At 42.0% G+C, this 13,945-nt stretch overlaps 1 pseudogene across 1 annotated transcript in view; it reads left to right on the top strand.

Moving 5' to 3' along the window:
- LOC308611150 (ubiquitin-like modifier-activating enzyme 1) overlaps positions 1–7,456 on the top strand; it is a 42,878-nt pseudogene extending 35,422 nt beyond the window's left edge. Inside the window, exons 11-18 of the transcript in view lie at positions 1,571–1,635; positions 1,857–2,052; positions 2,714–2,775; positions 2,898–3,080; positions 4,741–4,827; positions 5,407–5,532; positions 6,071–6,203; positions 7,320–7,456. The product of the transcript in view is annotated as a ubiquitin-like modifier-activating enzyme 1 (transcript). The remainder of the gene's footprint in view (positions 1–1,570; positions 1,636–1,856; positions 2,053–2,713; positions 2,776–2,897; positions 3,081–4,740; positions 4,828–5,406; positions 5,533–6,070; positions 6,204–7,319) is intronic.
- The last annotated feature ends 6,489 nt before the right edge of the window (positions 7,457–13,945 follow it).

Genomic DNA, 13,945 nt, shown 5'->3' with positions numbered 1-13,945 from the left:
TGTTATTCCGATGATGAAGCCTCAGTGTATGTAATATCTGCTCTCTCTTTAACTCTTCTTCACTCACTTTAAACCTAGGAGCCTAATGCTTTTCATAATGATTTTTTTAACTTGAAATTTTTATTTTGCAAACATACAGGGAAGTATTATTTATACCATGTGAAATACTTTATGTGAGAAGTGTATATCTAAACGGTGAGGATATGTTTCTTTGTGTACAGGATACTATTTTGTCGTTGAACAAAATTAACTTAATATCATCTCTGCTAGTTATTTAGATATCTCTAATATTAAGTCCATATTTAGGAATAATTTTCTAATTGTTTCCCAAAATATGTTTAATAGTTCGTCAGCATAGTTGTGTTTATATAGTACACATACATACAAAAGAGCATAACTCTCATGTACATTGACAAAGTAAAAGCACCCCATTAACTGGTCCTCAGAACTTGGCCCTAATTACAGTCCCCTTTCAAACCACAAATAACCATCCTTTTATCAAAATGATTCTTAACCCAGTCTTTGAGGCTATGTTTAGGAAGTATGGGAACAGGAAGAAAATGAGCAGTAACAGTTCAGTCTGTCACTTTTCCTTCCAGAAGTGATGAGTTTATACTTGTGGAGTCAGTTCAGTATGTGTCTTTCTCCCTTTCCATGCATCCCATGTTGGTGTGTGTGTGTGTGTGTGTGTGTGTGTGTGTGTGTAGATACAGAGAGACGGAGAAAAAGATGTGTTTGTGTGTGTATGTGTTCATTTCTATACATATAAATCCTCTCCTAGGTTATGGTTCTATTATTGTGTTTCTCTCTACCCAGTACGCAGAAAGGCCAATAAAAAGGATTTTAAAACTAATATACTATGTGCCCTTGGACTTAACCACTTCATGCTTCAGATTCCTTATCTGTAAAATTGGAATGACAGTAGTAACTCTCACAGGAATTCTGAAAAACATGTATACTTAATATGCCCTTGTGACTTTCAAACTAAGCTTTAAATGTGTACATGTTTGCTTATTTCTTATTAACTCCCTGAGGTGTAGTTTTACTGTTACAGTGTTTGTCTTTAAAATCTGGAAACACAAGTACAGATATGCCTGATTGTCACAAGACTGTGGCACAGCTGGCCTTTGAACCTGGATTTCGAGCATCAAGGTGCTCCAGATCACTTCACCAGTGACTATTTATTGACCTCCGAATTCACAGGGGTCAAACCTCTATCTTACTTTCTTCCCAGTCCCCAGAACCTGCATAGAGATCGTTCATGTTTTATTCTTGGTGTGAACTTTTTCTTGAATTGATGCATGACATACCTAGGGTAATGTGTACATCTTAATAAATTCTGCATGAATGTACACTTGTGTGTAAACCTCTTCCCAGATTAAGATCATAGGTTTTTACATTGAAGTGGTGAGGGCTTGACAAGTTTGACCAGACAGATTGGGAGGGTTTTCTTCCTCTGTTCTCCCATAACAGCCATGCTCTTCCTATTTGCTGTATTTCCTGATGGTGGTCCTAAAGCCTACAGAAACTTATTTGTTTCCCGTAACCCACGTAGTGTTGATTTGCTCTGTCTGCCATGGATGAGTTTGAAGGTCTCTTCAAGCAGCCAGCAGAAAACGTCAACCAGTACCTAATGTGAGTAATTCTGTCCAAATCCTCGCTCACCGTGTCTGCTGCCTGTCAGTCAAAGCATTCTGTAACCAGTGTAACACTTAGGACCTGGTCTACTTTTCAAATAATCTAATGATTCCTTGGGCCTTATACATTTGGGAGTCAGCACTGACTTTTCATGCTGTTAAGCTCCCTCTGGGATCACTGTGTAACTCTGAGTTTGTGTCCTCTCTAATTCTTGATAGGGATTCAAAGTTTGTGGAGCAAACACTGCACCTGGCAGGCATCCAAACCCTAGAGGTGCTGCAGGCTGTGCAGCTCAGCCTGGTGCTTCAGCGGCCACATACATGGGCTGACTGTGTGACGTGGTCTTACTAGCACTGGCACAACCAGTGCTCCAACAACATCAGACAGCTGCTGCGTAGCTTTCCTCCGAACCAGGTATTACACTCTTCTGGGCTCCATTTGTCAGAATAGGCTTACTGGAAGCAGTTTGTTACACGCTTTTGACATGGTTCATTGCAGTTCATCCATTTGTGGCAAGACCACCAAGTCCCAGAGATCTCATTAAATGATTAAGTGAGTGATTTTTGAAGTCAAAGACCTGTTCCTCCCAACCTCTCTCCTCTACCTGCCCAGCCCTGTTCTCTCAAGCAACATACTTGGTACCTATTTCCCTTAGATATGACATGAGTCATTCCAGATTCCCTGTCAGGGCTATAGAGATTGTAGAAGAGAAATTTTGGTGTTAAGAGCACAGGACCTAGGTGGCTTCAAGTCTCAACTGCATTTGATATTGGGACTAATCATGTATTTTCTCTCTGTGCCTTAGTAGCCTCATGTAGGAAGTTGGAATAATGGTGACCTAATTTCATGAGAGTTCTATGAGGGTTGATTTATATTTACTAAGTTAATAAGTTAAATATGTTACTACACGACTGGCAATCCATAAAAGTTTCATAAATAGCTCTGTGTCTGGCACAAAGGGAGTGCCCAGCAATATACTAATTTGGGACTTCCGGGCTTGAAAATGAGGAGTCACAATTATGAGACAGACCTCTCCTCTCAGGTCCCACTCTCCCACATCTTTCTGTTTTCCTAGCTTACAAGCTCAGGAGCCCCTTTCTGGTCTGTGCACAGCCGCTCATCTTTGATGTCAGCAATGAAGTCTCCTCCCTCAGGTCTCCTACAGTCGGGTCAAATGTGGGTACGTGGATGGGAAGGAGGCTGCAGCTCCTTAGGTGAGTACTGATATGCTTACCCCTCCATACCTTGCCTTCTCTTAGCCCCTGCATCTGGACTAGGTGATAGCTGCTGCCAACCTGTTTGCCCAGGCCTATGGGCTGAGGGGCTCTCAGGACCGAGCTTCTGTGATCATACTCATTCAGTCTGTGCAGGTCCTTGAGTTCACCCCGAAGTCTGGTGTCAAGATCCATGTTTCTGACCAGGAGCTGCAGACCACTTCGTGTGTTTGTGAGGATGTTTATCTAGTTGGCCTAGAGCTAGCATCCTACTTATCACCTACCTATGCAAGCCTCCCCTGTACTTGTGTTTTGCCACTGGCTCTGCTCTGAGATCTCAGGCCTGAGATTAATCCACACTGTCCTTTGGTCCTTGCTTCTTCCAATTTAAAATAAGGTTGGTTGGTTGAGGCAAGTTCTCTGATGCCCTACTACTTTGTTCTTCCCACTGTTTCTCCCTCAGGTGCACCAGTTGTCCAGCTCTTTTCTGTGTGTATGTTTGCTTTGTTTTGTTCTTTCTCTGTTTCTTTTTGTGTCCATATGCAGGGACAAATGGATATGATCTTTACCAGTAGGCTCTCTGCCTTGATTTCTTCCTTGATTCATTTCATTATAGATCTCCTCATCCACCTCCCCCCTTCTTTGGTATGCCTGTTTACCCTATTGTTATTTATTTATTTACTGATTTATTTATTTATTTAGGCTGTGTTGGGTCTTCGTTTCTGTGTGAGGGCTTTCACTTCTTGTGGCTCACGGGCCTACTTGCTCTGTGGCATGTGGGATCTTCCCAGACCAGGGCTCGAACCCGTGTCCCCTGCCCTGGCAGGCATATTTTCAACCACTGGGCCACCAGGGAAGGCCTAACCTATTTTTAACCTCCATATATCTTTCCTCATCTCCCTCTCTAGATAGCCCTCCTCATCTCTCCATCTCTAACTAGCCCCCAACTCAAATTTCCCCCCCTCTACCGTATTCTGTCTCATGCTCTGTAAGTCTTCCTCTACATTTCATCTTCTTTGTATATATCCTTCAATTTCTTCGTCTGTATATCTCTCCCCTCCTGATGTATCCCCCGCATTTCCCTTCCGAAATAACTACTCTCTCATGCTCCTCTTTGTATATTTTCTTTATTTATCTCCCTACGTGTCTCCCTTTCAGGTGTTTTGAACTTTCCCATTCTCTGAACGTTCTCATAATCTTCACATTTATCCTCCTTGGTCTCCCTCTTCAGATTTTTTTCACGTCTCTCCCATTTCATATTACTCTCTTCTTTGCTGTCTGTACACTTTCCCCCTATGTTCCTTTCTGTATCTCTTATCCCACTGTCTCTTGTTTTCCCTCGTATCTTCCTTCATGTCTCCCCATCTCTCTCTATGTCTTTCTCTTGAAGTATGTTCTCATTGACTCCCTTTTTTTTTTTAATTGTGGTAAGAAACACAAAGGATTTACCATCTTTAAATATAGTAGACTTCCAGTTTGGAAGGCTTAATATTTAATGGAATGGATTTTAAGGCTTAATATTTCATTGGATGGATAGATCACATTTTTCTGTCCACTCATTCAGCAGTGAACAACTTCTGTGCTTTCACCTCTTATCTGTCATGATTAACGCTGCTGTCTATATCCTTTCTTAGTGGCTTTACCTGTTGCCCTCAGTGTCTCTACATATCTCCATGTCCCACACACCTGTCTACCTTTTTCTTTTCTGACATGTTTTCTGCCCTATCTTTCCCCCTTCTTTTCTCTTTCCCATGATGTCTCTCCTTTTCAAATCCTTTATCTGCCTGAACATCTCTGCCCCACCCTGGATTCCTGCTGGCACCTCAGACCGTGAACAGGGATTTAACATGTATCTAAGGACTAACGTGTACTTCCTCCCTTTCCGCAGTGGATAATCACCTGCAGGAGCTCAAGCCATGCTGACCAACCAGAGAGCCTCGCTGGGTTCAAGATCTACCCCATCAACTTTGAGAAGGTGCTGTGATGGGGACCTCAACCGTGTATGAGAAATGGCTGAGCCACCCTAAGCTTTTTTGGGGATTACAGGCCTGACTGTAATTATGTTGTTTTTGTTGTTGTTTTTTTTTCGGTACGTGGCTTTCTCTCTCTTGTGGGCTCTCCCATTACTGAGCACAGGTGCCGGATGTGAAGGCTCAGCAAACATGGCTCCTGTGCCCAGCCGCTCCCTGGCATGTGGGATCTTCCCCGACTGGTGCACGGACCCGTTTCTCCTGCATCGGATGACCCAAGTATCTTTTGTGGTCTGGGCTAGTATTTGGCTGGTCTGGCAGGTAATTGAGGTGAATATACCTCAGTTCCCAGTATCCAGGAAAACTTTTTCTCCTTAACTCTGTCTCTCCTGTTCTTCCTCTGTCTCCACTCACAACAGGATGATGACAGCAACTTTCCTATGCATTTCATTGTGGCTGTATCGAGTCTCTGGGCAGAGAGCTATAACATTCCCCCTGCTGACCGGCATAAGACTACAATAGTCTATACCTAACCTTGCATCCTTTTCCAAGTTTAACTCTGCCACATTTGAAGTCTTCTGTAGACCTTGAACGTCTCTAACAACTACGTCTTCTCATCACCTTCTGTATTACAGATCAAGCTGATTGCAGGGAAGATCATTCCAGCCATAGCAGCTATAGTTGGCCTTGCAGGTCTGGAGCTGTACAAGGTAGTTCAGGGACACCAACAGCTTGAGTCCTATAAGAACAGCTTCATCAACTTGGCCCTTCCTTTTTTTTCCGTTTCTCTGAGCCCCTTGCCCCACACCATCACCAGGTAAGGGCTTGCTTTTATAGAAACCTTTGGTGTTGCCCATCAGTGATTGATGCTATGTGTGTGTGTGCATGCGTAGAAGTTGTGTGTATCTTATTTCGGTAGAACTGGCTCTAGTTTTCATCATACCTGGTGAGAGGCTTTTTAAATTTTGTGTATCCTTTGTTCATTGTTTGAACCTGTGCAAAGTAGGAATGGAACTGGCATGTTTGTGAAATGAAGAGGAGCGTATGATTAGGGCTTGCTCCCATTTTACTCTTGGTGCTTTACTCTGTGCTTTGTCCCATAATACTACAACCAGCGTGGTCACTGTGGGATTGCTTTGAGGTACAGTGGCTGCAGCCTAATGGTGAAGAGATGCCCCTCAAGCAGTTCCTTGACTATTTTAAGGTAAGACCCTTTCACTCACTGCACCTGTGGTGGTGGTTGCCCAGGTTACTGGTACTGTCCATCCCAGTGACCCTGTTGCCCCTCCTCGTTTCCACCCTCTTCAGACAGAGTACAAGTTAGAGATCATCATGCTGTTCCAGGGTGTATCTATGTTCTACTCCTTTATCAAGACAGCAAGTAAGATCAAAGATCAACTCAGGCTTGAGTTGGGTCAGTGTGCAAACAGAAACAGGTCCTGCCTGGGGTGGGAAACATCAGCTAGCTATGCAACTCATCTTCACTGTTCTCTTAACTTTGTCTCTGTAAGTCTTTCCTCTCTGTTTACTTCACAGACTCTCTTTCTCCTCACTCCAGGATGTCAGCAATAGTGAAACGAGTATCAAAGCAAAAGCTGGGACACCACATTCAAGCACTGTTTCTTGAGCTGTGCTGCAACTAGAGCGGCAATGATTTGGATGTCCCCTATGTACGATACACCATTCGCTATTCACTCTACACCCATCTACCTCATTCTCAGTCAAATCAATCTATTTCCATTTCTCTTATAGTTGTCGCAAATGCTGAGCCTTAAGTTCTTCTGAGGACTTTTTGTTGTTGCTGCTGCTTTCTACTGTTTGGAGTTGGAATTCTTAATAAAGAGTTATTAATCCAAGTGTGTCATATCCTTCTTTTGTCAAAGGCCCGTACCCTGTTGTCTGTGGGAAAGACCAGCCTTTCTTTAGCTCTGTAGGTTCAGGTGATAGTATGAAAGGGTCAGCCCCTCCCACCAGCATGGAATTTGCCTCACATCCAAGCTTATGAGAAAAGATTAAATCCAACTGTTCTGGTAAACCATTGGTTTGCTATTTTTTCCTTTGTCCTCTCTGTTTAAAAAGAAATAGAGGGGGAGTTCAGGAAGATGGCAGAAGAGTAAGTCACGGAGATCACCTTCCTCCCCACAGATACATCAGAAATACATCTACACGTGGAGCAACTCCTACAGAATACCTACTGAACGCTGGCAGAAGGCCTCAGGCCTCTCAAAAAGCCAGAAACTCCCCACGTACCTGTGTAGGGCAAAAGAAAAAAAAAGAAAAAAACAGAGACAAAAGAATAGGGATGGGACCTGCACCAGTGGGAGGGAGCTGTGAAGGAGGAAAGGCTTCCATACACTAGGAGCCCCTTTGTGGGCGGAGACTGCTGGTGGTTGAGGGGTGTAGCTTTGCAACCACATAGGAGAGCACAGCAACGGGTGCGGAGGGCAAAGCAGAGAGGTTCCCACACAGAGTATCGGTGATGACTGGCACTCACCAGCCCAAGAGGCTGGTCTGCTCAATGGCCGGGGCATGCAGGAGCTGGGAGCTGAGACTCGGGCTTGGGTCAGAGCGCAAGGAGAGGACTGGAGTTGGCGGTGTGAACACAGCTTGAATGGGTTAGTGCAGCACGGCTAGCCGGGAGGGAGTCCGGGAAGAAGTCTGGAGCTTCCAGAGAGGCAAGAGACATTTTCTTCCCTCTTTGATTCCTGGTGCGTGAGGAGAGCGCTACTTAAAGGAGCTCCAGAGAAGGGTGCGAGTTGTGGCTATCAGCGTGACCCCAGAGATGGGCATGAGATGCTAAGGCTGCTGCTGCCACCACCTAGAATCCTGTGTAGAAGCACAGGTCCCTCCTCATGCCTCCGTGAACAGGAAGCAGAGCAGCCCGCCAGTGTCAGGGTCCCGAGATCCAGGGACAACTTCCCCAGGAGAATTAATTGTGCACCTCAGGCTGCTGCAAAGTCACGCCAGATTTGGACACCACAGGCCAGACCTGCATCCATATGCCTCCATCCCCAAGGCCTGAGAGAGGCAGAGCCACTGAATCAGTGGCTCCTTTAACCCTGTCCTGTCTGAGCGAAGAACAGACACCCTCAGGCAAGCTACATGCAGAGGCAGGGCCAAATTCATAGCGGAAACACAGGAGCTGTGCGAGCAAAGAAGAGAAAGGGGGCTTCTCTGGTGGCACAATCATTGAGAATCCGCCTGCTAATGCAGGTAACACGGGTTCGAGCCCTGGTCTGGGAAGATCCCACATGCCACGTGGAGCAACTAGGCCCGTGAGCCACAACTACTGACCCTGCACGTCTGGAGCCTATGCTCCACAACAAGAGAGGCCACAACAGTGAGAGGCCTGCACACTGTAATGAAGAGTGGCCACTGCTTGCCAAAACTAGATAAAGCCCTCACACAGAAATGAAAACCCAATACAGTTAAAAATAAATAAATTAATGAAAGTACACTTAATTAAAAAATATATTTTTAAAAAACATTTCACACCAGGGTCAAAAACAAAAACAAACAACAAAACACAGACAACAAAAACAAAAAAAGATAAAGGGAGATCTCTCCCAGCAGCCTCAGGAGCAGCGGACTAATTCTCCACAATCAACTTCATGTACCCTGCATCAGTGGAATACCTGAATAGACAATGGTTCATCCCATTTTGACGGGTGGACTTTGTGAGCAAGATATATTATTTATTCCTCTTTTCCTCTTTTTGTGAGTGTGTATGTGTATGCTTCTGTGTGAGATTTTGTTTGTATAGCTTCGCTTTCACAATTTGTCCTATGGTTCTGTCAATTTTTTTTTTTACTTATAAAATATTTCTTTCCTTAATAATTATTTTTTATTTTTGTTTTAATAACTTTTTAAATTTTATCTATCTTTTCTTTTTCCTTGCTTTCTTTCCTTCCTTCCTTCTTTCTTTCCTTCTTTCTACTTTTTCTCCCTTTTATTCTGAGCCATGTGGATGAAAGGCTCTTGGTGCTCCAGCCAGGAGTCAGTGCTGTGCCTCTGAGGTGGGGAAGCCAAATTCAGGACACTGGCCCACAAGAGACCTCCCAGCTGCACATAATATCAAATGGTGAAAATCTCCCAGAGATCTCCGTCTCAATGTCAAGACCCAGCTTCACTCAACAACCAACAAGCTATGGTGCTGGACACCATATGCCAAACAACTAGCAAGACAGGAACACAACACCACCCATTAGCAGAGAGGCTGCCTGAAATCATAATAAGGCCACAGACACCCTAGAACACAACACTAGACCTGGAAATTTTCACCAGAAAGACAAGATCCAACTGCATCCACCAGAACACAGGCACCAGAGTCCCCTCCACCAGGAAGCCTACACAACCCATTGAATGAACTTTAGCCACTGGAGACAGACACCAAAAACAATGGGAACTACGGACCTGCAGCCTGCAAAAAGGAGACCCCAAACACAGAAAGATGAGCAAAATGAGAAGACAGAAAAACACACAGCAGATGACGGAGCAAGGTAAAAACCCACCAGACCTAATAAATGAAGAGCAAATAGGCAGTCTACCTGAAAAAGAATTCAGAATAATGATAGTGAAGATGATCCAAAATCTGTGAAATAGAATAGAGAAAATGCAAGAAACATTTCACAAGACCTAGAACAAGTAAAGAAGAAACAAGTAATGATGAACAGCACAATAAATGAAACTAAAAATACTGTAGAATGGATCAGTAGCAGAATAACTGAGGCAGAAAAAATGGATAAGTGACCTGGAAGTAAAATAATGGAAATAAAACTGCAGAGCAGAATAAGGAGAAAAGAATGAAAAGAACTGCAGACAGTCTCACAGACCTCTTGGACAATATTAAATGAACCACATTCGAATCATATGTGTCCCAGAAGAAGAAGAGAAAACGAAAGGGACTGAGAAAATATTTGAAGAGATTATAGTTCAAAATATCCGTAATATGGGAAAGGAAAAATTTAATCAAATCCAGGAAGCACAGAGTCCCATGCAGGATAAATCCAAGGAGAAACACGCCAAGACACATATTAATCAAACTATCAAAAATTAAATACAAAGAAAACATATTAAAAGCAGCAGGGGAAAACAAACAAACAAACAAACAACACAAAAGAGATTCCCCATAAGGTTAACGGTGGATCTTTCAGCAGAAACCCTGCAAGCCAGAAGGGAGTGGCAGGACATATTTAAAGTGATGAAGGAGAAAAATCTACAACCCAGATTACACTACCCAACAAGGATCTCATTCACATTTGATGGGGAAATTAAAAACTTTAACGACAAGCAAAAGCTGAGAGACTTCAGCACCACCAAACTAACTTTACAGCAAATGCTAAAGGAACTTTTCTAGGCAAGAAACACAAGAGAAGAAAAAGATCTACAAAAACAAATACAAAATAATTAAGAAGTGGGAAGGGGAACATACATATTGATAATTACTTTAAAGGTAAATGGGTTAAATGCTCCGACCAAAAGACACAGACGAGCTGAATGGATACAAATCCAAGACCCATATATATGCTGTGTACAAGAGACCCACTTCAGACCGAGGGACACATACAGAATGAAAGTGAGGGGATGGAAAATGGTATTCCATGCAAATGGAATTCAAAAGAAAGCTGGGGTAGAAATTCTCATATCAGAAAAAAATAGAATTTAAAATAAAGACTATTACAAGAGACAAAGAAGGACACTACATAATGATCAAGGGATCGATCCAAGAGGAAGATATGACAATTGTAAATATTTATGCACCCAACATAGGGGCACCTCAGTACATAAAACAAATACTAACAGCCATAAAAGGGGAAATCGACAATAACATATTCATAGTAGGGGACTTTAACACCCCACTTTCACCAATGGACAGATCATCCAAAATGAAAATAAATAAGGAAACACAAGCTTTATGTGATACATTAAAAAAGGTGGACCTAATTGATATTTATAGGGCATTCCATCCAAAAACAACAGAATACACATTTTTCTCAAATGCACATGGAACGTTCTCCAAGATAGATCATATCTTGGGTCACAAATCAAGCCTTGGTAAATTTAAGAAAATTGAAACTCTATCAAGTATCTTTTCCGACCACAATGCTATGAGACTAGATAGCAATTTCAGGAAAAGATCTGTAAAAAAATACAAACGCATGGAGGCTAAACACTACACTACTTAATAACGAAGTGATCACTGAAGAAATCAAAGAGGAAATCAAAAAATACCTAGCAACACATGACAATGGAGACATGACGACCAAAAACCTATGGGATGTAGCAAAAGCAGTTCTAAGAGGGAAGTTTATAGCAATACAATCCTACCTTAAGGAACAGGAAACATCTCAAATAAACAACCTAACCTTGCACCTAAAGCAATAAGAGAAAGAAGAACAAAAAACCCCCAAGGTTCGCAGAAGGAAAGAAATCAAAAACATCAGATGAGTAATAAATGAAAAAGAAATGAAGGAAACAACAGCAAATATCAAGAAAACCAAAAGCTGGTTCTTTGGGAAGATAAACAAAATTGATAAACCATTAGCCAGATTCATCAAGAAAAAAAGGGAGAAGACTCAAATCAATAGAATTAGAAATGAAAAAGGAGAAGTAACAACTGACACTGCAGAAATACAAAAGATCATGAGAGATTGCTACAAGCAACTCTATGCCAATAAATTGGACAATCTGGAAGAAATGGAAAACTTCTTAGAAATGCACAACCTGCCAAGACTGAATCAGGAAGAAATAGAAAATATGAACAGACCAATCACAAGCACTGAAATCGAAACTGTGATTAAACGTCTTCCAACAAACAAAGCCCAAGACGAGACGGCTTCACAGGCGAACTCTATCAAACAACTAGTGAAGAGCTAACACCTATTCTTTTCAAAGTCTTCCAAAATATAGCAGAGGGAGGAACACTCCCAAACACATTTTAGGAGGCCAACATCACCGTGATACCAAAACCAGACAAGGATGTCACAAAGAAAGAAAACTACAGGCCAATGTCACTGATGAACATAGATGCAAAAATCCTCCACAAAATACTAGCAAAGAGAATGCAACAGCACATTAAAAGGATTCATTTAACCATTGATAAACAATGACATAGTTAATGACTATGCCTTGCATATTTTAGGTAAATATTAATACAGTGAACAAGGGAGTGCAAATATCTCAGTAAAGTAACTAATTTCATTTCCTTCAAATATGTATATTCAGAAATGGAATTGCTAGGTTATATGGTGGTACTGTTTTTACTATTTTGAGGAACATCCAAATTATTTTCCATAGTGGTTGTACTAAGTTACATTCCCACCAACAGTCTGTAAGTGTTCTCTTTTTTTCTACATGCTTGACTACACTTTTATGTCTTGTCTTTTTCATAATGACCACTATAAAATGTGTGAGTCGATATCTTTTGGTGGTTTTATGTTGCATTTCTCTTACTAGTACAGAACTTGAGCAAATTTTCATGTGTCTGTTGGTCATTCATAGGTCTCCTATGAGAGGAATATATCTGCTAAAGTGTTCAGCCAACTTTTTAATTAGATTATTCAGCTTTTGTTTTAATTGTGTCCTTTTATGTTTGGACATTAGTCCCTTAGCTGTCATGTAGTTGGCAAATCTTTTCTCCCATTCCATAGAATTCCTATGCTTCCTGTTCCATTGCCTCTTTACTCTGTTCAAATATACGCACACACACACACATATATACACGTATACAGAAAAAAAAACTATAACCCCCACCTAACCATAACATTGTGGACAGTTCCCAGCTACCGGGATCTATTTACATCTGGCGCTGAAACTCTGCCCCAGAGAGGTGGGTGTAATTCCAACATCGCTAGGACCACAGGATGTGTCTCTAGACCCCTAACTACCTTAGATTGCTAGGTAAGGAGTACTCCAATCAAGGCACTTATGTTACTAAGAATGGAACCCACAAAGTCTAGCTCCTGTGACCAAGGGGTTTACTGGTGGGATAAGGGGATTATGATGCAAAGGGCGGGGCTCCAATCAGTCCCCATCTGGCATGCAGTCCTCCTGGCTTGCTTCCTGGGGAAGGGAGCATCTGACCGTGCTGCTGTCTGGAGCTCTCATGTCACAGCCTCAAGCCCAGAAACATCCACGTCTGGGTGCTCTGGAGTGCCTTCCTGTCCTGTGTCCCTACGTGACAAAGGTCTGAGCACTGCCTGGGAAAACTCTTCTACGTGGGTACCAGAGGAATGTGACAGGAAAAGCAGTAACAACCCCAAAGTCCATCAGAGTAGAACGGGCTAACTGGGGTGTGTTCCTAAAATGGAATACTACCCTCCACCCAAAAAGAGTGGATAACGGCTAGTCATCTCAGAAATATAAGGATGAGGGGGAGAAAAGTCAGCTCCAGAATACCCATTGTATATAACACAAAAACTTCAAAATTAAGTAAATATAATTTGGGGGTGTGCAGTGAAACTTTATACAAACTACAGAATTCAGAATTCGGGTTACAACTAGGTGGAAGGGGGTGGTGGGGCGGAGTGTCTGGAAGAAACATGGAGTGACCTTTCCAGGTGTCAGCAGTGCCGTTACTTACGATGGGGTGGGGGGTACATGAGTGTCTATTTTATTATGTCTTTCCTTTTACATCACTCTTATATACACTCTGATGTGTATGATTTATTTCACAAAAGTTTTAAGAGCCAGGTCTGTGCCAATCAGTGGTCTGAGAATCACTGTGGACATACACCATTCCCAGGTCACATATTTGTTTTTTAACTTGCTTGGGATGCCAACCTTAATTCACGCAGGAAGATAAAAACTTCCCTTAGTGGCTGCTTTCTAACTTTGTAAAGACTGAAAATTAAACCTGAGATGATGTAGTAAATTAAAACGATAGTGATGTTTTTAGATCAAATTGTATGTGTTAAAGTGTGTTTGATGGCTCGTTTTTAACATTGAAGAGAATTTGGCATATTCATCTCAGATTAGTTTTGTTATTTCAATTAGAAACCTACTAAATAACTCAGTTTAGGTTTAAATGGAAAATTTAAGAACATTGTTATTAAATGATATTTTTTGTTTTATTATTATTATTTTTTTGATGTGAGGAAAAGAAACCTCAGGTTTTCTGGTTTC

The sequence above is a fragment of the Mesoplodon bidens genome, assembly GCF_964165515.1.
Source record: "Mesoplodon bidens genome assembly, contig: HAP1_SCAFFOLD_210, whole genome shotgun sequence".
NCBI classification, from domain to species: domain Eukaryota; kingdom Metazoa; phylum Chordata; class Mammalia; order Artiodactyla; family Ziphiidae; genus Mesoplodon; species Mesoplodon bidens.
Note: the sequence above shows the minus strand (reverse complement) of the source record. Positions and strands in the feature narration are given on the sequence as shown.